The following is a 25680-nucleotide window of genomic DNA, read 5'->3' on the forward strand; positions in this document are numbered from 1 at the left end:
TATCTCCCGAGCATACTTTCCCTGAGAAACAAATAGTCCACCACTACGCTGCCATATTTCCAATCCTAGGAAATAGTGAATGAGGCCCAAGTCCTTCATCTCAAACTCTGTAGCAAGATCCTTCTTGCATGACAGTATCAACAGCTCATCACCAATTAGAATCAAATCATCAACATACAGTACAATGATAAGTAACTTACCCTCCACCACAATCTGGTATAGGTTAGGATCCACGTCGCTCTTGGAGAATCCAAGTCCTGTGAAATAGCTTTCTATCCGTGTGTACCAAGCACCTGGTGCTTGCTTCAACCCATACAACGCTCTCTTGAGCCTGCACACATGCGACTTGCTGTTGAAGACCTCAAAGCCTTCAGGTTGCTCAATGTACACCTCCTCCTCAATGACTCCATTGAGGAACGCAGTCTTCACATCCATCTGATGAATGTGCCATCCCATCTGCGCCGAGAGAGAAAGAATCGTCCGTATGGAAGAATACCTTGCGACAGGAGCAAAGGTCTCCTCATAATCGATCCCCTCTATCTGTGAAAAGCCTCGGGCAACAAATCTTGCCTTATACTTCTCTACACTCCCGTCAGCTCCCTGCTTAACTTTGTAGATCCATCTCGAACCCACCACTGATTTCCCTTCCGGTCTAGGAGCAATCTCCCATGCACTGTTTCTGACAATAGAATCATACTCTTCCACCATGGCATCTACCCATGCGGGATCCTCCACAGCTTCCTCGAAAGAGGATGGCTCAGCCACACCACACTTTCTCATAAGAGCCATGTATCCAGTGTACCGATCAGGTGACTGTCTCTGCCTGTGTTGGGCTATAGGTGGTCCTACAACTTTCTCTGCATCTTGAGCCAGTCGCTCAACTTCTGTCAAGCGCTTTCGCCCTCTAATGGTTGGTGCTGCATGAGTGGTCTCTTCCACTCCATGAACCTCGTCCTGTGGATGATCCACGTCCTGAAGCTCATCCTTAGGAACTAAGAGCTCCTCATCTGCATGCAAGTGTAGCTCCCTCTCAAGCGAAGACTTCATGGCTTTCTCCTCCTGAAATTTTATATCCCATCGCACAACAGTTTTACCACTGTCTGGCAAATACACACGATAGTTGTGGGGTGTATCAGTGTACCCCACAAATATCCCAACCTCTTCAGTCAGCTCCAACTTCTTCCTAGCATCCTTCGTCACATGCATGTAAACGTTAGCACCAAAAATCCTCAAATGAGAAAGATCAGGCTTCTTACCAGAATAAGCCTCCTCGAGTGTACTCATGCCAAGTTGTATTGCATGCTTCCGCCCACAAGTGAAGGGATAGGCCCTGATCATGCAACATTGCCCGTGCTGCACCCACAATCATTTTGTTCTTCCGCTCAGCTGCCCCGTTCTGCTGTGGGTTATGGGGAGCTATGAGCTCTCTACGAATCCCTTCTGCCTTGCAGAAATCCTTGAACTCGTTCGAGATGTATTCACCACCATTATCGCTCCTAAGAGCCTTCACCTTCTTCCCCGACTCCTTCTCGACCAATGCTTTGAATTCACCGAACTTTGAATATGTCTCGCTCTTCTTCTGCATGAAGAAGATCCAACACTTACGAGAGAAATCATCAACAAAAATCACATAATACATGTGTTTTGCTGTTGAAGCAATTGAGAAAGGTCCACACACGTCTGTGTGAATTCTCTCAAGGATTGTTGTGGCACAAATATCCTTCTCATGAAAGGTGGCTTTCACAAACTTCCCCAAAGTACACCCCTTGCACTGATCTGACTATGCAAGAGTGCCTTTAGGAAGCCCTGTAGTGATATGCTGCAGTATCTTCAAGGCTCCATGGTGAAGGTGACCCAATCTCCTGTGCCACAACTCGCCATCATCCCGGCTCACCAATCCTTCTGCCTTGCCTGCCATTGCTACACATCCATCTACATGAAACTGATAAAGGTTCCTCACTCGAAACCCTATCTTCTGGGTCTCACCAGTTGTCTTGCTATGCAGGAAATCCTTTCCCTCGCTGAAAACAACATCATACCCCTTGTCTTCCAACATCGCCACTGAGATAAGATTCTTCTTCAATCCTGGAACATGCATGACTTCCTTCAATATGAAGGGTTTACCAGACTCCCTCTCAAGGGAAATGGTACTGATACAATTGCATTGTATCTACCATCATCGCCCATCTCGATGTGCACTCCAAGATATTTGTCCTCCAGATCAGAGAACAAATCTCTATCTCCCGTCATGTGAAAAGACGCACCACTGTCCAAGAACCACACCAATCACTTCACACTTGAAACCAAGCATGCAATCAATGAAAAATCAAGCTCAAACTGTGAGGCTAGAGCCTCTCCTACTGAAGATCCAGTAGCCTGCTTGTTCTTCTTCTTCTGCGGACAATTAGTGGCATATTGTCCGTGCTGGTGACAGTGAAAACACTTCACCTTTGACATATCCGGCTTCTTGCCTTTCGCACCAGACTAAGAAGCTTTCTTGCTCTTCCCTTTCTTTGCTTTGGCAGCCAAAGTCCAATTCTCTTCATCAGATACCTTTGATGAAGATCCATTCTCACCTTTATTGTTTCTGAGTTTATCCTTGAGTGCCAGGTCGCTCTTGCTTTGGAATAACATTTGCAATCTGTTGAGAGACATTTCAACAACACTGCTGCAAATTTGATTTCCACCAGCTCAAACTCAACCGCCTCGGACCTAAGATTCGTGAGAACACAATATTTCTCGTACAGAGATTGACTATATGGGCATTCACCAGATATCTCACCTTCCGAAGGAAGGATGAATCCAGAGGCTACTTGGCCCGACTACAGACTCTGCCTAAAGAAATATAATGTAAACACTTCTTGAATAATAGATCTGATGATCAACTGCTCTGATACCATGTAAAAATTTTGAATAATTTAACACATATTCAACAGAGATTATCCTGATCATGTACTATTGCGGAATACATACACAATACATAAGCTCCTCTACGTTGATCATCAATATAGCAGCATCAATAACAATAAAACATCAAGAGCATTCACACATTAACACAGTATGTAACCCGGGGAAAGCATCTCGCTAAAAACCCCAACTATCTATATATTAATGATTGAGACCATGTAGCATTACAAAGTACAATGCTTATCATAAGAAATCCAGTACCAGCTCCACCTGTTACACACAATATAGCTAAGATCTGATCTCCAAATCTATTCCACTGCTTGCCTGCCTCTACTGCTCAATACCTACTCAAGAATGAATGAGAATGGTTTACCAAACTCGTATTTCACCTCCAAAGAATCACTCACACTGTGTTAGAGGTGAACAAAGGCTATAATACTGGGCAAATACATGAGCAAACTCATTGGCATACTCAATCCCTTGATTGTGCAAGATCTGATGCACAACTATAGTCACAACTGATAGCAATCTGATTCTCTAACACCTGTCCCTGCTGAACTGAACATGCACTGACATGCAACTGAGTTAACTGATGTATTCTATAGTTGCATCATGAGTTAATAATTAGTTTAACAACTCATCATTAGTCTATTTGCAGTTAGACTAATTACAACTAGTTTAACCAAGTCAAACTAAACACAACTCCATCAATTCCATAATCAACTCCACCAAACTCAACTGATTGAGTTGTAATTGAAGTCATGCATGCAACAACTCAACTGACTCATAACAAAAGTGTACTTCCTTCTGACAGTTACATGGGCCACATCTCTAGCTCAAACTGAAGTGCTCCAAGAGAATAAGATCAAGTTTATAGTCCAAATATTATTATGAGACAATAATATTTGACTTTTCTATTTTGGACAACTAGTCTAAAAATTTACTTTGATCACTCCTGCTGTGATCACTCTTGCTGTGGTCACTCCTACTGTGATCACTCCTGCTGTGGTCACTCCTGTTGTGATCATCCCTGCTGTGGTCACTACTGCTGTGATCATCCCTGTTGGGATACAAAAATAGAACTCGCGCCATAATTTGCCTACGGGCCCACTTAGTGAAGGCGATTCTTTTCACTAAGCTCCATCATCTTGTTGCAATCTCAACATTGAAAGATATGGTTTTAGTTAGACATATATAGTAAGACTAGTATCAATCATTCTATTGATCTTCAACTCTAATTTTTATGAATTAGACATAGGACTATAGGACTATTAATGAAAATAACCACTTACAAGATTTATTGACTAAACTATGACTCAACTAAGACTCTTATGAGGCCCCTTGGGATTATTAAATAAATAAATGTGTTAGGGTTGGACCCTAACAAAAATTAGGGATAGTATCTGTGTGTCAAGTACTGTAACCGAAGCTAGGGAGAATGGTCTAGTAGAGGGTACTTGAAAGAGTGGGTGTTTATCAATGTTTTGTCCAATTCCCTCTATACACATAGAAGTCTACTCAAAATCAGGTTTATTTACTCATTTAGTGATCCCATATAGCATTATGGCATGGAATGAAACCTTTGGAGTGATAGCATGGATGTCCTTGGGGTTTGACCGTGGTGATGACAAGCTTGAGGTGTGAGGAGGTAGATATACTCTAGGGTTTGGCCAACCCTATGAAGTTGGAACATGGATGTTCCCTAAGGTTTGACCATTGACCTTTTGTTCACATTAATGTCTAACACTTGTATACATACTAGACGTGAATAGATACTAAACCCTTCTAATCATGTGCTCTAATTACCAATGGATAGATTTTAATGTACATAAATATTAAGGCATTGGATGTCACCTTTTATTTTGGTGTAGACAAATTAAAATATCTCTCTTCCATTAAATATTACCTACATATGTCATATTTACAACTAACACATTGACATTTAGATGGTGAACCTCACATAGATTTTATAAATTTAAATCACACATTTACAAACAATTATTGTTGGTGCATTGTATTCTCCATTTACTGAAAGATCAATAGTAAAAAAAATAGGAAGAGGCCTCTTCATGTCTAGATTAATCGTAATAACCAATAACAAATTAACCAATAACAAATTACTCCATTCTATATTTCTCATCTACTTCCATTCACTTGAAAAATTCTCCCTACTCCACATCTGTGTAATTCAATTTTTAGTAAGCTAACATAAAATTTATATATAAATGTTTGTTGCAATAAAAACTTGACTTATATTATCTAATAATAAAAATTTGTTAAAAAATAATTTCTTATTAAAATAATCTAATGAGATACTAAATAGATATTTATTAAAATATAAATTATGAATTCGATAAAAATTTAAACAAATAAAATTTTATTATAATATAATATATATTTTGGTATGTTTTGTTAAAAAAATAATCTTTCACATTTTCAATTTTGGAAAAACTACATAATTTTAATAAAAGTTAACCCTTATAAGAATTTTTTATGTTAAATTATTAAAACAAAATATTTATTAATTTTTTTATTGATTAATAAAAAATATAAATATATTTTAATATTTTAAAATAAATTTTAATAATAGTATAAAAAATAAATTAAAATAAAAAATAAAAAGAAAACAAAACTATTTAAAAAAACATCACATCTTTGTCCATAAATCTAACTAATTTAATTGTTTCAAAAGGGATTTAAATTAAAAAATAAACAAATAAATAAATAACATGTTTGTAAATAAATCTAACTAATTTAATTGTTTGACATTATATTTCAACTTTAAATTATATAAAATTAAAATATAAAATATTTTCCTTTTCAAAAACCATAATATTTTTTATTATATAATATTATAATAAAAATATAATATTATAGGAATTTTACATTATAAAGCTAGATAGAAGAAAAAAAAAAAAACTCGACTTAAGATAAATATATTGAGTTTTACATGGAATTAATTTTATCCAAATTTAATTGGAGATGTAGTGATGTTAGCTTTATCTAAATGTAACTGCCTTTCATCAACGCTATATAAAAGTTCTCAATCTTAATTGTGGCATGATCTAAATGTGGCTGTCTTTCGTCAACCAATTCTCAATGTAGGATTTCTTATCTCTCTTCCAGGGTATTTTATATCTCTCTTCCATCTCTAGCTTCGTTTCTCTCTGCAGATTGGACACTACCCGGGAATCTTTTGCTCTAGATCCCACAACAAGCAATAGATCCAACGATATGAATTCATGGAAAGATAGATCTAAACTCCTAGTTGATCAGTAATGTATGTGAAAAGCTATAAATGGTTAGTCCCATCTAATCTATGGAAACAAAGATCCAAGTACGTGTCATGGCGATATCGAAGGAAATTTCAGATTATTGGATTCATGAATTTCAGGCTTATTTTCAAGCTTCCGAATAGTCATAAACCATTTGGTAGATCATGCAGCTCCTGTTTCTCCCAACCTTATTTACCATTGTGGTGCATTATGTATGTGCTTCACCAGGGCTTTTATCCATTTAGATATCTCCACAACCTCAAACATTGATGATTCCAGCATCGTTAAAAACTGGGACAATCCATTACGCAGTGCATTTCCATCTTCGATAAGATTGGCATTCAATCACGTATTCAGGCCTCTCTCCAAGTATTTAGTCCTGAATTTGATGTTTTTAATGTTCATACTGTGGATTAGGCTTTCCTCGACGCCTAGCTATAGAGATCTAATTAATACCACAAAACTGCATCTATATCAACTTTTTTTTTCATTCCCAAACCTTAACCCTAAAACTAGAGCCTCTCTTCAAATAAACCAGACAAAAAATCTCCCTTCCGTATTTCCGATGATCATACAAATTAAATATGTTCCTTTCAAGTGAGACAATAAACATGCATGCAAAAACCGAGAACGACACTTTCAAGTAGATTCATATCAGCGATATCCATATTTTAAAGCTAATTAAAATTTGTATCTATATCAATTCTATTACATCTACATTATATCAATATTCCATTTGATTAAAAATTTATTTAAAATATAATATCATTCAACAACATAGAGAGTTTAATTCTTTAAATTTGTATTTTTCAATATTTCTAAATGTAATATTGTTTATTCTCATTCAACATATTATATTTTTATATATAAAATTTCCGATAAAAACGGCTTCTGAAATTTCAAGCTTCATTTCCCATTACATTCCTCACATGATGGTAGAGTATGCCTTCCATGGCATGCCATATTACCGTTGCTTGTCAGATTTGGAGTGGCATGTTACCTTTGTCAATCATACACATTGATATAATTAGGTGACATGTGTATACTGGAATGTGGAATTGAATTTTAACTAGTAATTTCACGAAATGTTGCAAAGGAAATGCCTTAAGGCATAAATTCATAAAAAATAGTAAACAAAATGTCATTGAGAGTTAGAAGATAAAGGGAAATCACTTACATTATGCAAAATTGACAGATTCTATAACATTTCCAAGATAAATTGCCTTTTAATCTTCAAAGATGTTGTTTCAAGTTCCAATCGCAAATATTTGATAGATTTTCAAAAAAATACAAATAGTAGCTGACATCAGATAAGGTAAATAAAATAATATACAATATGATGGATATATTTCCAAATTCTAGTATTTTCTAACATTATTATAATTCCTTTATTCTTTTTACTATTATCTCTAACACATGATACAAATAATAGGAGTTTGTTTCCCCAAAATCGAGAGTGATTCACCATAAATATGTAACATATTATTGCAAATAGTAACAATGAAACCATTTTCGTTCATGCAGAGATGTTTTTTGGGTGTGATGTTCCCACCATGGGGGTTCTACCTCAACCTTCGTTCTCTCTTTTTCAATGAAACCAATTCCACTGTCTTTTTTCCCACTAGGAACTTGTTTGTAATGGAACCCCTATAACTAGTTGTCCAATCTTGCCCAATCCAACCTATATACCAAATATATACAAGCTTAGCTCAAATGAAACTTAGAGAGAAGCCATTCCATTGGAATGTTACATGACTATATTTCATGCTTGCTTACTTTGTCTGAACATCCCTTTCATTATTACTGATTTGATGTTGTTTATTTTCATTCTCACTTACTACCTACACACACTTGGGATGCAACTCATAACCACACTGAGCACACTGATAAGCCCACAAAGGCTAGGCTAAAAATTCTAGACTTGTAATTTTTAAGGACCTCCAAACGAACTTTCGATGGCTGAAGGGTAACAACAAACCAGTCCTTGGGAAAAATCTCCAACGCCCTCTCGAAGCACTTTGCATCAAGGTGTTCATCAATACGATCTTCCTACCCATATCTCTTGAGAGTCTCAACATCTTCCTGGTCCTTATTAGCTACAACATACACAAAGCTTATTTCCTTGCAATCCCTTTTGAGTTCATCATATGTCTCAGAGATCACAGATAGGGTGTGATGTAGATGAACAATCAGCGAGTCAGGGCCCATGAGAGGGCCTATTAGTTTCCCATCCAAAACACTAGATTGGACACAAGATTTCATTGCAGTTAGCAGACATAAGACCCTGTTATTTAATGGAAATTGTGGTTTGTCTTCAGTGGAATTGGTATTGCTTAGCTCTTGTGCCATTGAACCAATCTCCCCAGTCCTCTCCACAATCCCCTGTCTCCATATAAATATGGATTGGTGGGTTTTCCTTATTTGTCCAGCCTTCAAATTATTTAAAGAACCAATTTCCCCTCTTGCTCGTCTCCATAGTCCTATATAGATTGTGGGATTTCCTCTGTTTGTCCAAGCTTCAAATTATTTAAACCCCTTTTGAGCTACAAGGGACCCATATTATGTATGTGTAATCATCCAATAGACGTAATCATGTCAGTTCTTGGATTGGGTGGTAGCAGAGGAGGAGCAGGTGGCATAACCACAGAGGGCATTGGTTTCCCCCAAGTGACCAATTGTTGGTTGTGGGCCTCTGAATGAATGGATGCTTCCCTAACTTTCCAACTAACACAATGTACTTCATACACCCAGATTCTAACCATTTAGGTAATCCCTCTGCCTCATTCTCATTGAATCTAAACATTGAATCAAATCTTTGATGCCCCTTTAAAAAGGCTTATTATACTTTGTCGTTCCCGTTAAATAAAATTGTTAAATAAAATTGCTCTAAAGTTTAGATTACACGCCCAACTTATTATTACAGAGTATGGATTGGCTCAATAAGGCTCAACAAAAAGAACATCAACATACCAGAAGCTCGTGGGTCTATGGACCGATTTTTATATATTAGGTAATTGTTACAAAAGGGAAATACCCCAAAACCTCTCATTAAGTTTCCCACCATTCATTAGACCTTCTTCATGTAAAGTTCTCACCTCCCATTATATACTTGAGGAATGTCACTTCTCCTCACTATTTCAAAGGACAACACATGGTTATCATCGAGCTGAGATTTTGTCCAACGTAGTTGCCACTATGTGCATAGTATGAAATTTTAAATGGCTGGGATAATAATGCCTACACTTGAGAGACATGGAAAGATCTATAAGCTCCTTTATACTAATGTTTGAGAATCACTTGCTATACCAAAGTTTATATCCACTAATGTAAACTATTTTGTTGTATATCACATTATAAAAGTGTTGAGAGATATAAGAAGGTAATGGAGCCACAAATAGTTACCCAACACTCGTGTTTTTCATAGAAAATGCTCCATTTTTATAACTAGAGATAAATATTTTATAAATATTAGGGCATTACTTTTACCAAGAAATGTGATCATTGGGGTAATAGCCACCACTAGCATGAGCTATGGGATTATCTTAGTCTTGGTCTTATGAGAAATGGTGATTATTGTCATGTTTATTTAACCATATGTGTTTTGATTGCATGGAAGGCTCGCTGATGGTCATACTCTCTGATCTAATACTAGGAAAGACATTTCTTCAATTACCCCAGAGTCCTTTTCGTTGGTAGTTCTCACTTATTAGGCAATGTAAACAATGATGAAGTCTTGCGATGCTTAATATTACCAAAGTTTTGAATAAAATGGGTATACTCATGGTTGGGGATTTATGGAGCACGTCCATTCGAAGTTATATTCCAAGAAGTGATTTGAAATGTTTGTATTCTACTTAACGCAAGTGCCCCTTGAGTTATTTTGTTTTGGTCTTGGGAAAATCAAAGCTGCAAGTGTCATGCATTCTATGATCAATGAAACACATTTTATGAAATGTGAGCGATAAATCCCTTGCTTCAGTCTATTGGACGAGCCTTTTTTTCCACTAGTTTATGAGATTGTTCCAATGGCTAACAGTTGAAATTGTACCAACTACATCCCCGTATTCAATCATCACAATTCATCTGCTTAAGATAGATTGTCAACTGCACAAGTAGGCAACCATATACTCACCATGGTTCAATGTTGAGAAATATGATAATCCAAAGTTTGTAAATTTTTTTTTTTATAGCTAAGAATTGGATTCAATTGAGTAGGACTATTAGTTCCATGGACCTTGTAGGTCTAACTTGTATATTAGGTAATATATTTGTGTATATTGTCTTCTGTATTTTTATAGAACCTATCAATTGTGTGTCATTTAACTTACTTGGACACAATATGTAGGACATAATCTATGTTCACATAAGCAGACATACTGGCCATTGACAAATTCGATCATCATAGTTCATCGACTTGTAATATGGTTGTTTAACGACCACTATATGAATGAAATGCAACTACAATACCAAGGACACATCCATGACCATTCATATATTACTGCTTTATTAGCCAAGTAATATAAACTATTGCATTTATTACATCCATTCATCTGGTAAAGTAATCGCACTAGTATTTTAATCCTACAAATATGGAAGGGAGCTTTCTATCAAACCTTTTCCTCGAAAGTTTTAAATGCTATATGGTTCACGTGGTAGAACCTTCGATCTCTCTAGTTTATGAAAACATATTAACCATGGAAAGAACTATAACACTGACTCTTGTCTTTTTCCTATCTGGGCAGAAAGATGAATTTGAGTAGATCTCATGCAAAAGGTGGCTGCAAATTGCCAACACTTAATCTAAGTAGATCTCATGCAAAATGTGGCTAGAAATTGCCAACACTCCACAAGAGCACGGTTCACAAAGGGATTGGATACACAACACTTCACAAAAGCACGGTTCACAGAGGGATTGGATACACAATATTTTTAGGACATTTTATTTGTAGGATAAAGGACCCACCTCCATATAGCGATTTGACTACCAAAATCTATAAAGATGTACATACTCTCACCATGTACTCAACTATAGACAAACAAACATAGTAAGAAATTAAATTTTTCTTTTCCATTCTTTTTAGGAGCTTCTGGCTAACGTTTCCAAGATTCACTGTGCTCTTGGGTATAGACAAAACAAAAACACCCAAAACACATTTAGGACACATTAAAAGACCAAATAAATATGAATGTAATATATTGAAATCATGTTAATGCCCACAATAATTTGGGAGGCATTTGTAGAAAAAAACATTAGATTCCATGGAATAGCTCATTCCACATAATTTACAAATGTTACAACCATTCAAAATAAATAAAAACTACCCACAATTGGGGACCAATCCAGGTCAAATTTATTATGAATGCAAATCAGAGGTTGCAGGGTATCCTAGTCATTCAATTTCCCAGTTTATTCGAGGAGCAACCCTGTCGTGTATAGGTACATATTCCTGCAAATAATATCCAAACTACAAATTTTTTTAATCCCCGTCACCAGAATATATGAATATATAACTAAACGATGAGTAATCAAAAGTTCTAATCCATTAATCATAACATTTTATTTTGGATACCAATCCTTGATCATGTTCTTCTCTAGACACTGCAAGCAGTCAAAAGTTATAATCCATTAATGATAACATTTTATTTTGGATACCAATCCCTAACCCTGTTCTTTTCTAGACACTACAAACATCAAGCTAGAATCACTTCCATAACATTCTCCCTACCTCCATCCTGGCTATAAGTTCTTCTCCTATTAGAATAGACACAACAATATGTCGTGAAAAAGGCTTTATAAATCCCTCTTCAATGCCCTTATCAAATAAGGCAAGCAAGCAATTGTAATAACCATCAACATTAAGTAAACCCACCTACACTTTCAGTAAGTTATGACTGATCAATGCTCTCAATAATTGGCAATACTCTTGAAAATAAATGGTAAGGATATTGAACGAACTCTAAAACAATTCAACATTAAACAACAGATATGTATTATCTTGTCATGAATGCCTAGTTGTGACCATGTGATCATCTCTAGCAGCTCTTCCATTGTTCCATAACCACTTTCAGTCAGCCGAATCTTGAAGAAATCGGGGAATGGAATATCAAAGGATTTGGAAGTTTTATTATAAATTATCTACATACTGTCTCTCACCAGGCCTTAGTAAATGCATATTCACCATTGGCATAGATTCATTGTAACCTTTGATATATTAAACATAGAGAGATATACTTAAACAAATGAAAAGATATTCAAATTTCTAGTTACCAGGTATGATGGATCTATGTCATTTTAATTTTAATTTTTTTTTACATAATTAAAAATGGCCTGAGCTCCTTTCTCAACATTGATAATTGGACCTTCACATTTTATTTTCATTTTAGTTTATTAGAATTACCTACCGTCAAGGCACATTTTAGTGGCCATGGACTGCACTTGGCTTCTCAAGGTGCAATTAAGATTTAATCAATTAACAGCAAACCATCCTATTTATCATACCTGAAAGAGTTTCTTAAAAATATGAAATATTGAATCACCTTGAAGAGCAATAAAAGCATCAGCATGATGAGCCATTTCAACCTTCCTTTCATGCATGTCAGCAACAGTCTTTACTTCACTGACTGTATGGCTAGATATCTGTGATATAATTTACCATCTCAAATAGTTTAGGTTGTAGGATCTTTAAGCAACATCGATAGAAAAACTATTTCAATTACATAAAACACCATAATAGTCATGCCCATAGCATCAAAAGTACATCAATCAGTTGCAATATGCAAAATCCTAATCATCTAATTTCATAGCAATCAGTCCTTGGAAAAGAAAACTAGAAGCCTTATGCAAGTAATTTCACTGTAATACATTCTTCCTCTTAGCATGTTTGACTAATGTTATACAAAAAAGCATCAGGTTGAATAGGTCACTATTCTTTATTTTATCTCCCTTTCTTATATCCTCTGTTATGTTCTATGTACCTTCTAATTAGCCTAGTCTCAATTTGCGGGGAAGGGAAACAGAAATGAAATAGGGTTTCTTGAGTGCTTTCAACTAGATTTTCATTAGATCTAATTTCATGTGCCACCACCTTTTCTCCTTTCTTTGTTTCTTATGCCACTTGTGGCTTCGCTATATGAGATGCTCTTATTAAGGGATGCTAGAAATAAGCTAGGACAGGAAGGGATGTAGGAACATCACTTCTTAGATCAATATCATATTTCGTAATTACATGGTAAAAATGCTATTGGATGGGATTTAATGTTGGAAAACCCATTATTATAGTAACAGATCTGAATGCCAAAACAAAATATTCTAAGAACATAGCATATGTCAGAACATAAATTGTAGGAACACTAGCGGATGTTGTAACATTACTTCTAAGAACAATTTCACATATTGGAACATCACTCCTAGGAACTCTAATAGATGTCGGCACCTCATTAGGGGAAACAATATAACATACCCGAATAAGCATGCCATCCAGGTAGGAAGTTGGAAGTCGTGAGGATGCTGGTCATTGAGACGCTATATTTTCACCTGCAATTGTATTTGCTCGACTAGGCTCTAGTACTCATTTAACGAGGTCAACTACAGGTGTTTCCTTTACCTTTTACTTTTATCTTGGAACTCAATCCCTTGCCTCTTAATAACCGCTAGGAACAAGTTCTTTAGTTATCGATTTTAGTCTGCCCTTTCCCTTATCCACATGAAGTTTTAACTAGATCACAATTTCACCGCAGAACAACATTGTGGCTATGGAGTGCACCTGGCTTCTCGAGGTGCAATTACAAAATGAGCAATTAACAACAAACCATCCTATTTATCATACCCCAAAAAGGTTCTTAAAAATGTGAAGTATCAAATCACCTAGAAGAGCAATAAAAGCATCAGCTTGACGAGCCATTTCAACCTTCCTTTCACGCATATCAACAACAATCTTTACTTCACTTACTGTATGACCAGATACCTATGATATAATTTACCATCTCAAACAGTTTAGCTTGAAGGATATTTAAGAAAACTTCTCTTTACACCTAAATTGTTGCAGTTGGAGTGAGACCAACTTATTTTTTATTTTCCAGAAAATGTTGGGGCCATGAGTGACAATAAACTAGCTATTCACTTTTCCCAGAAAATAACATGGAAGCAAAAGCCCTCTGCCTTCCAAGAACCAAAGATTTCGAACCAAAGACTATGGCTATAAAAACAATCATTGTCGCGACCTAAACTTGTGCTTTTGTTTCTGCATTTGATGTTTCAACACCAACTTGGTCTCAATCTGTAGGGTAGGCATAGAGAAATCAAATAAGGTTTCTTGAGGGCTTTCAACTGGATTTTCATAAGATCTAATTTCATGTGCTACCACCTTTGCTCCTTTCTTTGTTACTCATGCCACCTGCACCTTGGCTAAACCAGATGCTCTTACTAAGGGATGATAGAAAATAATTTGGGACATGAAGGGATGTAGGAACATCACTTCTTGGATCAATATCCTATTTCGTAATTACATGGTAAAAATGCCATTGGATGGGATTCAATGTTGGAAAACCCATTATTATAGGAACAGATCCGAATGCTGAAAAAAATTATATTGGAACATAACATATGTCAGAAAATAAATTGTAGGAACACTAGCAGATGTTGTAACATTGTTTCCAAGAACAATTTCACATATTGGAACATCACTCCTAGGAACTCTAATAGATGTCAGCACCTCATTAGGGGAAACACTATAACATACTAGAATAGGAACGCCAACCAACTAGGAGGTCGAAATTCATGAGGATGCTGGTGATTAAGGCATTATATTTTTGTCTGGAATCAAATTTGCTTGACTAGGCTCTGGTACTCAATTAATGAGGTCAAATATAGATTCTGCCTTTACGTTTCACTTTTCTCCTGGAACTCAATCCCTTGCCTCTTAATAACCCCTAGGAACAAGCTCTTTAGTTATCGATTTCACTCTACCCTTTCCCCTATCCACATGAAGTTTTAACTAGATCACAATTTTAGCATAGAACAATGTCGTGGCTATGGAGTGCACCTGGCTTCTCAAGGTGAAATTAAAAAGTAAGAAATTAATAGCAAACCATCCTATTTATCATACCCCAAAAAGTTTCTTAAAAATGTGAATGATCAAATCACTTGGAATAGAAATAAGCATGAGCTTGACAAGCCATTTCAACCTTCCTTTCATGCATATCAACAACAGTCTTTGCTTCATCGACTATATGACCACATATATGTGATATAATTTACCATCTCAAACAGTTTAGGCTGTAGGATATTTAGAAAACATCGATAGAAAAACTATTTCAATTACATAGAAAGCCAGAATATTCATCCCCATAGCATCAAAATCACATCAATCAGTTGCAATATGAAAATTTTTAATTATCCAATTTCAGAGTAATTAGTGCTTAGAAAAGAATATTAGAATCCCTATGCAAGTAATTTCACTGCAAAGCATTGTTCCTCTTAGCATGTTTGACTTATGTTATACAACAAAACATAAGGTTGAATAGGTCAGTGTTCTTTATTTTATCTCCCTCTCTTATATTCTCTGTTCTGTTCTGTGTACCTTCTAATTAGCCTGACGCTGTTCTGGTTGGCCTGGATTTAGAGAAGTTTGAGATAACTGTCCCATTTTCATTTCAAAGATGGACTAAAGATTAGTAATATGATAAGGCCAGTAATCACTAACTTCCCAAACTATTTGGGGTAGCAGATATAGACACCAATGGTTCAATGTCATTTAACATGAAAGAAAAGTTACTTGTAGATAAGAAAATTCACTTGGTTGAAATTTTTGAAGTTAATTGAACTGAGAAAAAGGATTCTTTGCTTAATTTTAGAGTGATAGTTCCTTTAAGCCTCCATAATTTTCATTTATCTTGAATTCCATTGCTTGTGAAAACCATGTAAACAAATAACATTATCCTATAATAGAAGAGAAGAGTCACTATCCTATGATAAATTTCAGGGTGACAGTTCTTTCAGGCCTCTATCATTTTTATTTAGTTTGAACTGCATTGATTGTAAATGCCATGCAAACAAATAATTGTATTCTATAATAGAAGACAATAGCTCTTATTCTGTCTTCAAAGGTCCTTAATCCAAACATACTAAAAACCTAGGTATACAATTACAACCAAATAGTTGAGGTACATTGAAAGAAAATTTGAACCAAAAGTACATAAGCAGTAAGTCAATTATCATCATTGATTGCATATATCAAGAAATGGATGTTTCCTGACATGATGGTAACTAACTGACTAAACTTGTGAGATGCTCTTTCAATTTCTCTGCTTCACTAGCTAAATATATATTCATTGCTACTAAGGAATTGTGTTTAGATCTTGAGATGACTAGGTAAAGTATCCAATCCATGAATCAAGGAGAAAATTCCATCTCTCGAATTATAGGCCTAGACAAATATCACATCTACCCTAGAATGTAAACCCTTGTGGGATAGCTCCCACAGGTCCTAATTCATTTTTTATTAATATCTCGTAATTGTCATATTTTTCTTGACATTTCTTGCTATGATATATTAGGAGTTTACAGGTTCATTTAGATGCTAAGAGCAATGGGACATCACATAGGAAATACTTAACTTTACAAATAGTGTGATTTTATTCCTTCGTGTCAAAAGTTATTACCCAAATTCTTTTTTCTACAATAGTAAATGAAAGTTGTGTATGGGCCCTACCTGCATGGGTCAGACAATATCCAAACACAAAGGGAAAATTTGAATTAGTCATCCTGGTAGCAACCAAATGGGGAAAAATGGCTGAGCCTGCAAATTCCTATGAATAAGATAGAATTCATGTGTTTACCTACTTTTATAATATGTGGACATTAATAAATTTTTGATTTCAAAAATCACTGACCACTAAAGTTTGATTCATATTGAGGGGTTTGAGTGTGTTATCCACTTCTCTATGCACCTGAACTATTGCAGCTGGAGCGAGACCATCTTGCCTTTTCTTTTCTAGAAAATATTGCGGCCATGAGTGGCAATCGACAACTGTAAATTTATTTAGTTTTTCGTTTTTCCCAGAAAAAAAAATGGAAGCAAATTCCCTCTACCCTCTACCTGCCAAGATAAGATAGAAGCATTAAATAATTCTGAAGACTATTTCGGATTAGCCCAAATCTAGAATTTGAAAAATTTCTCCCTCTCCCCTTCTGATGAATGCCTTACGTTAGCTGTTTGCTTTTCCTAGAAAAAAACATGGAAGAAAAATCCCTCTGCCAGCCAGTTTTCCTCAGGGAATTCCTGCAAGGAGAGCGCTCTTTTCAAAAAAATCTAATATGAACAAGATTTTGGGAGGAAAATGACGAGAAATCAAATCATTGGAGGAATCAAGAAGGGGATTCCCACAGTAGTAGAGCAGAACAACATTTCTAGTGGGGCTCAAAACTATTATGAGAACAGTGCATCGCCAATAAAGTCATGGTCGTGAATAAGCCATCGTCCCATCGCATCAACCATTGTCTTCTTCCCTTATTTTTCTTCGCTGGTCTAGTAGCAGAAGTGTTCCAAACAATGGATAGTGTAGAGCAAGGGCTACCTGCTACCAGTCTTATAACCTATAACTAATGTAATTAATTTAATATGGGTAGAATTAATCAAATGGTTGAAACTATTTTAATCATCTAACATTAGAAATCAAAGGCCCACAAATATACACGTAAAGTGAGAGGAGAGTTCTTTTCAGAGGGAAATGCCTTACGGCGTAAAAATAAGATTATGGTTAGTCAAAAACACTTTAAACATATCTAACCATGGATATGTGAATTGATTCATATAAATTTAATTATAGTTCTAGTTTTGAAAGAATTACTTTATTCATTAATATAAATTTATCATATTAATTTGATAAAAAAAATAATATAAAAAGGTATTGGTAAAATTTTATCTATCTTTGGTAAGAATTGATAAATAAACAATGTGAAAAGTAAGTTTAGGATTAATAAACAACCAATGTGAATAATTTTTTTGGAATGACTAACTGTACATAGGTATTTAGTCTTTAACCAATAACCTTGCAATGACTAACTATACATAGATATTTAGCCATCAATCAATAGTGAGAGATAAGATAAGAAGTTCAATCTCTATGATCCAAAGAAAACGGAGATTGTCATATTTTGTAGAAAGGACACATTATGGAATTTAACAAATTAATACAATGAATTATTCTCTTAGAATTTTTTAGTCAAAGATCTGTGTTTTTCATTCTCTTATCCACAACAAACTAGGTAGAGTGAACTTGAATGTTGAGTAGTCTCTGTGAATTAGGAATAAGAAAAGAATAACCAATGTAAGAAAAAAACATATGGCTCTCTAACCTTCAATAGGGTCAAATCAAATTAATATTTTCATTATATATAAATATGAATTATTTTGGGAACGCTTCTACGGACATCTTGATGTCGTAACTAGAGGTTCAATATCCATCTAACTCAAAAAAAATAATGGCACACTCACTTTTTAATTGAACATGATCTAAAGAAATGAACACAGAAAAACCAATACAACTCTAGAAATAAATATGACATATTAAATTGTCATAGTCTATTTGGTATAAGTACTGGAAGGGTTTCTGGCCTATTTTCCAGTTTCCCATAATATAACAGGGATTTGTTGGAATCACAAGTTTAAGTTGTGAATTTTCCACAATACTAGTGCTCCACAGGTGTTCTATGATGTTGAATCCATTTATTGAGTCAAAACCCACTTTTAAGCAACAAAGATCAAGGTTTTACCAAAAAAATTGTCTAATTCTATTCAAAAACTCCAAAACATATAATGTTGAGACAAAACCTAGCCAATTCAAAAATAATGTAACCTTTCCACAACTTAAAGGGACATAGATAACATTGACGTAAAATGATAGGGAATGTTAATAGGATTACAGGTAGATATTGTCAATGCATCTAAATTTGAAGATCTCAAACAATAGAGGAAGCTAATAGGATTTCAAAGACACAATGTCAATGTAATGAAACTTAAAGGTGTAAATGTTGGTAGACAAAAATATATGAATAAATGTATTATTCATGAAATTAAATTTGAAGACCCAAATGTTGGCAAGGAGAAATACATGAATAATTTTTTACTATTTAGAATTGAAAATCATCTCATCATTTTCTTTTTCTTTGAGTTTGTTATTGAATTTGAATTGGAACTTCTTAACTATGATGAAATTTAAAGTATGAATAGTGTCCACTTGTGAAAACCAAATACTCTTTAAAATTTAAATACCTAAATTCAGTTGCAATATTTTTATAAAAAGATAATGATTTGATTAATAAAGTTGTGAAAATTTAAATAATAAAGAAACTTAGCTACATTTATAGATGAAAATCAAATACTAATTTCTCTCCCTTTAATATCTAAATTGCTATCTAAATTGCTCTAAATAAGCCAAAAAAAAAATAAAAAATTATGTTTTGTTTTCATAACTTTATTACAATAAAAAAATATCACATTTTAAAATAAACTTTATTAAAATAAAGATAAAAATAAATTTATTAAAATAAAAAAATGAAATTTTAAATTAAAAATTATTGATAAAAATAAGTCAATCCTTTGAAAAACCTCACAATTTTAAGGTAACAAATATTATAAGAGATATATATAAAGCCAACCAAAAATAAGGGTTTAGCCCTCAACGAGCCTAAAGACCTATAAAATATAAAAATACCTTACCACGAAAACATATGGCCATTTTCTACTTAATTGACAACGTCCTCACATACAAAGCACAATCGTTTCAATACATATTACCATTATGATATTTGCGAGATGTAATCTAAAGTTCGACAAATATCCATTTTTAACTATTGTTTGATCGTGGAAAAATGAAACTATGATTAGTTCTAAAGAATTCAAATATATAACTATAGATATTCTAATGGATCAATATAATTCGAAATATATTTTAGGCTTTAAGTGGTATATTAATATGATTTTATTATATTAATTGGATTAAGTTAGAGTAAAGAAAGAGAAAATTTTAAATAAATGACTTAGTTATTGTTAAAATTTGATTTTTTTTACTATAGAAATCCTAGTATTTAAAAATAGTTACAAGTCTAAATCATTTTCTCAGAGAATAAAATTTTATGGCAAAAATTATTAAGCAGAATTATTTGCATACACTTATGTAGTATGATTTATTTCAAGTAATTAATTTAAATATAAATATAGTTGAATAATATAAATTTATTATCTTAATTCAATATAATTCATATGCTCGAAATAGTTATTCAAATTTATAACATGAACTTAGACAATCAAATAAAACATAAGAAAATTGTATAACATATTAAATCTAGTAATAAAATGATTTTATAGAAATCAAATGGGGTATATGTAGCATTTCTTAAATTGAGGAGGTAAATATTGGACAATTTTTACAGAAATATATGAATAAATTTTGAGAATGTTTTTCAATTTAATATTTCATGGTCATTTTTTTTAAATTGAATTTGTAATAAAAATTTAAATATCTAACCTTTGTTGTTATATCTTGGCTATGAAATATAATACATACATGGAGACTAATACAATTATGAAAAGATAATTGGTAAGGTAACTGGGAGGCAATGTTAAGATACATATTAGGAAGATTTGCACATCTAATTTTCTATGTTGGCAACACCATATCAATAATAAAATTATGCAAACTTAGGTTGTAAGGTAACCTAGTGGAAATGTAAAGATGCCTTGTAAGAAGATTTTCAAATCTAGTTTGCTATGTTGGAAACACCATCCTACACTGTCGATACATAGTTTGGTAATCAACCATGTCAATGTCTAGCATCTATATAGATTCTATAAGTGAATTGAAGTTGATCCCTTCTAGTATGTGCGTTAACTATTATCTATAAGGATTATGTCATTTAGTCTCATCTTTTACTTTGGTGGGGCATAAAAGGAAATTATTTGTGTAAAATGGGAAGGGACACTTTTAAGTGGATTTTGGCTATACCCAAATTGTTATCCCTAGCATTCAACTCTATATTACTAAAACAAACACAACCAAATTCCTAATTTATATATTTCTCATGCTTACAAAATTGTATTTCAAACAAATAAACCAAATTTTAAGAGAAAGGAATATTGGTAAAATTAGATTCGTCCCTTTAAAACCCTCAAAATGATAGGGTAAAATTGTTCGAGACTAGCTCAGTAAATAGGAAATGTTAGAAGTAATCCTTGGATGGATTAAGAGAGATACTTGATTAGAGCTACACCAAAGTAGAGACCCACCATCGGAAATCTCAATCCCCTAGATCAGAAGAGAAATGAGATCTCCATTTTCTACTTGAAGGTGCACCTTCATAACATTACTTGTTTTTAACAGTGCATTATTCTCTAAAATGTTTTTGGTGATATATTTTATCCTATTCCATTAGGTTTAGTCAACTTGAATGTGAATTCATCTTTGTGAATTAGGAATAAGGAAACAAAAACCAAGCTAATAAAAAAAACTTTTTTCTCTTCAACCTTCAATAAGCCCCGACTCAATTAGCCTTCTTAATCTATCTTAATCCTAATTACATTCCCACTGAGGGAAAGATAAGGTAAAACTTATAATGAGATTCATCTAAGTGTCCTAGGTCAAGGTTGGTGCTTCCTCTAACTGAATCTACTAATGGACACACACACTTGTGATAGAAACCCATATGTAAAGCATGATTGTTTTTCAAATTATCACTCAATAAACAAAGGAAATTTTCCATTGAGATTTGTCTCAATTTTCTAGCTTGAGGTTGATTATTCATCTATCTTAATCTGCTACAATATCTAATACATCATCCTAGAAAATAAAATATAAAAGAAACTAGTGTTTCATAATAAATCCAAGAATAATTTTGACCTTTTCAGAAGCTAAGTGGGGCATAATTATCATCCTTCCAAATATCTAAGGAAGGATAATAAGATTACCTTGTAAAAACACAAGCATTATAAGTTAAGACAAATCTAGTGTAAGACTAAACACAAACAAAAGCATTGTAGGGTAAAAGATCTAGTGCAAGTTAGATTTCTTTGTATCAAAAATACAAACATTACAAAGTACAACACATATAAAATGCACTAAATTTCCTTATAACATAAATACAAGCATTGCAAGGTAAAACAAATCTAACGTGTGCTACATTTGATTCTATCATAGAAGTAAAATCATTGCATCGTAAAACAAAAGCACAATTAAAAGAAATTTAGGGTAAAACAAATATAGAATGCACTAGAGTTGTTTCTAGCACAAACATAAGAATTGCAGAGTAAAAAAAACCTAGCATGCATTATATTTGTTTCTAACACAAACACAAACATTACGAGGGAAAAAAAATCTGGTGCATGATAGATTTCCTTCGAGCACAAACATAAGCAATGCAAGGTAAAAGAAATATAGTGCAATTTATTTTTGTTTCTAGCACAAAAAATGAGCACTGCAATGAAAAACAAAACTAACGCACATTAGATTTATTTCTAGCACAATCAAAAGCATTGTAGGGTAAAACAAATCTAGTACATGTTAGATTTGTTTTACCCTGCAATGCTTGTGATTGTGCTAGAAACAATTCTAGTGTGCACTAGACTAAATTTGGTTTTCCTTAAAATGCTTGTTTTAGTGATTTACACTATATTTTTTCTAGAACAAACAAAAAAATTGCAAAGTAAGACAAATCTATTGCACACTAGATTTGTTTCTAGCACAAAAACAAACATTGCGAGGTAAAACAAATATAGTGCATGTTAGAGTTGTTTCTAGAAAAAATACAAACATTGTAGCGTGAAACAAATATAGCACCCGCTATATTTGTTTCTATAAAAAATACAAGCATTGCAAGGTAAAGAAAAATGTAGCACCCACCATATTTTTTCCTAAAACAAACAGAAACATCGTAAGATAAAACAAACCTAGTGCAGTAGATTTCCTTCCAACACAAATTAAAACAAATTGAAACAAATCTATCGTGCGTTAGATTTCCTTCTGTCACACCTCCATTTGGTACCACACAACAATTTTTTTTAAGATTTTGTCTAACTTCATACATACCAATTAAAGTATACCATCATCATACTAAGGCTAAATGCTCATATTGATTGTTTTTAGTTGATGTAATCATTTTTGTTACTAGGGATTCTTTCTTTTCATAGTCCCCGCACATGATGGTCACATGCTTATTTCCCATGCATTAGGTTTGATAAGTAAGGCTAAGAACTGGAGTATATTTATTTTACGCACCATGGTATGGAACTTCTCCACTTTATCATGTTATTGACATTGTTTTTCAATTATTTAACCCAAAATTATCCAACTATTGTATTTAGATCTATAGGGAAACATTACTTTCGCTACATGACAATATTACTTTTAGAAAATGACTAGGTTGTATTTGTTTGGTACTAGAATGTTACAACAACACATCATGATTTCCTTCATCAGCTATGGTGATTGTGAAGTTATGTGTGATTTGTTGGTCTTTTGTTATAACCCTTGATTAATAAAAGTGTACCAAGTCCTCATTTATTTGATTACTTAATGGATCCCTATGTGGTCATGCCTAGAAAGCAACACTCGCTTATGTGTTGGTGCCACATCCACCTTATTCACTTGAATGTTGGTGCCCCTTTGGGCGTTGTACTATGGTAGAAATGAGCAAATAATGAATTGATGGTTATGTTTATCCTACCACAACCCTAATATTCTTTTCCCCTTTCTAGAGAAAACATTTTGTCGTGTTTTCCACCGCTTCATCTATGTGGGGAACTTGTTGCACCCTTTTGTTTGATTTGTAGAGCATTGGGCATTTTAGTCCTTCAGAGCCTAAGGTATCCATTTGATTTTTTTTCCTCTACTCACATCCGGCAAACCCCAACGCATATAAATAGTAAATTCTCACTTGAACCAAAAGAATCCTTATATTTAGTTTTCTCATAATTGATTATGAAGTTTTTCATACTCGTTAATCATGTTAACCCTCCTATGATTTCTTCACAGGCTTGGCGTGTTTCAGTACAAGGTTGATTTACAATTAATTCTCATTGTTTCCTCAATGGTATGTTCGAGGTCCTTTCCTATCATGGTGTGTTTCATTTCTCTCAGTTTTCTTTTATTTCCTTTACAACAACTACTTCTTACCTAATAGTTCTTTTCAGAAATTTAACGTTTGAATGAATCTTACCCCTTTGCAATCATTTTGTACTAGTTATCTTCCCATTATCTACATGCCATTTTAATATAACAAGGATTGGGGTTTCTATTTCGGGAGAAAGTAACGGGTATCTCTTGCCAATTTCGTCGGTTTCCACTTGCACCTTCTCTTTTCCCGATAAGTAAAAATTCTAAGTAAGCCTAATATGGTTTATGAAGTTAGCCATTTTGAGCTTGGGGTTTAATGTTCCTCCATTCTGGCCTTTTTATTCCTAACTTGGGTTTACTTCCCACAGAGTTTGGGGTCTCTTCCCCCTCCAGGGAATAAATGTGGAGCTTTATTCCCCCTCCTTGTGTTGGTTATATACATTTGACCATTAGGGGAACTTTGAGGTCTAAAATCTGCCTCCAAAGAAAAATGTACAAAAAAAATAAAATTGATAAGAAACAATAGGATTCAAGATGATGATGTCAACCATGGGGGATGATTCACCATTTTTTGACTAAAAAAGCAAAAATATTAAAAAATAATAAAATAATAAAACTACTTTTTCAACTCGTATTTTCAACTTATGTCCCTATGGTTTTACTCAAATTTCGAGCAGGATTATTCATTGAATGAAAAATTTAATTCCTCATCCAAGGAGTACCCATTTTGCATACTTTTGATGGACCTTGTTACATGAAAAATGAGAAATACATGAAAAAGTATGATTGCAATCACATTTTTCATGTATTTCTCATTTTTTGTGTAGCTGGGTCCATTGAATGTATGAAACATGGGTAATCCTTAGATGAAGAATCAATTTTTGCATCCAAAGAGAGTTTCTGCTCAAAATTTGAGTAAACCCATAGGGAGATAAGTTAAAAATATGAGGTGAAAAAATAGTTTTTTCTTTTTTCCATCTAAAGTTTGATGATGTGATCTAATATTATTTTATTATTTCCACTATTATTTTATAATTTCCTTAGGAGGCACATTTTAGACCTCAAAATTCCTCTAATTCATGGTCAAGGGAAAGAGACAACATATGTCAACTCCCTCCTCTACTTTCGGGTGAACTTATCATTATCTTTCTGAGTATAGATTTATTTCTTTAGCTTTCATGTTTGTCTAGAAGATTGGTTTCTAGCCAAAACCATGTATGGAATACCACCACCTTCATTTTCTAATGTTTAATCTTATTCTATCAACTGACTGTGGCATTGTTCTCTCATTTAATTGTGCATTGTGGTTCTCACATGTCACCTTCTCTATTTAACTTATTGAATTTATCTCGTAGGTATGTATCCAATCGACTAGTCCCTTCCACAAAGGATT

Source organism: Pinus tabuliformis, chromosome 9 (assembly GCF_031772625.1).
Source record: "Pinus tabuliformis cultivar Carrire ecotype Pingquan chromosome 9, CPIR1, whole genome shotgun sequence".
Classification (NCBI taxonomy): domain Eukaryota; kingdom Viridiplantae; phylum Streptophyta; class Pinopsida; order Pinales; family Pinaceae; genus Pinus; species Pinus tabuliformis.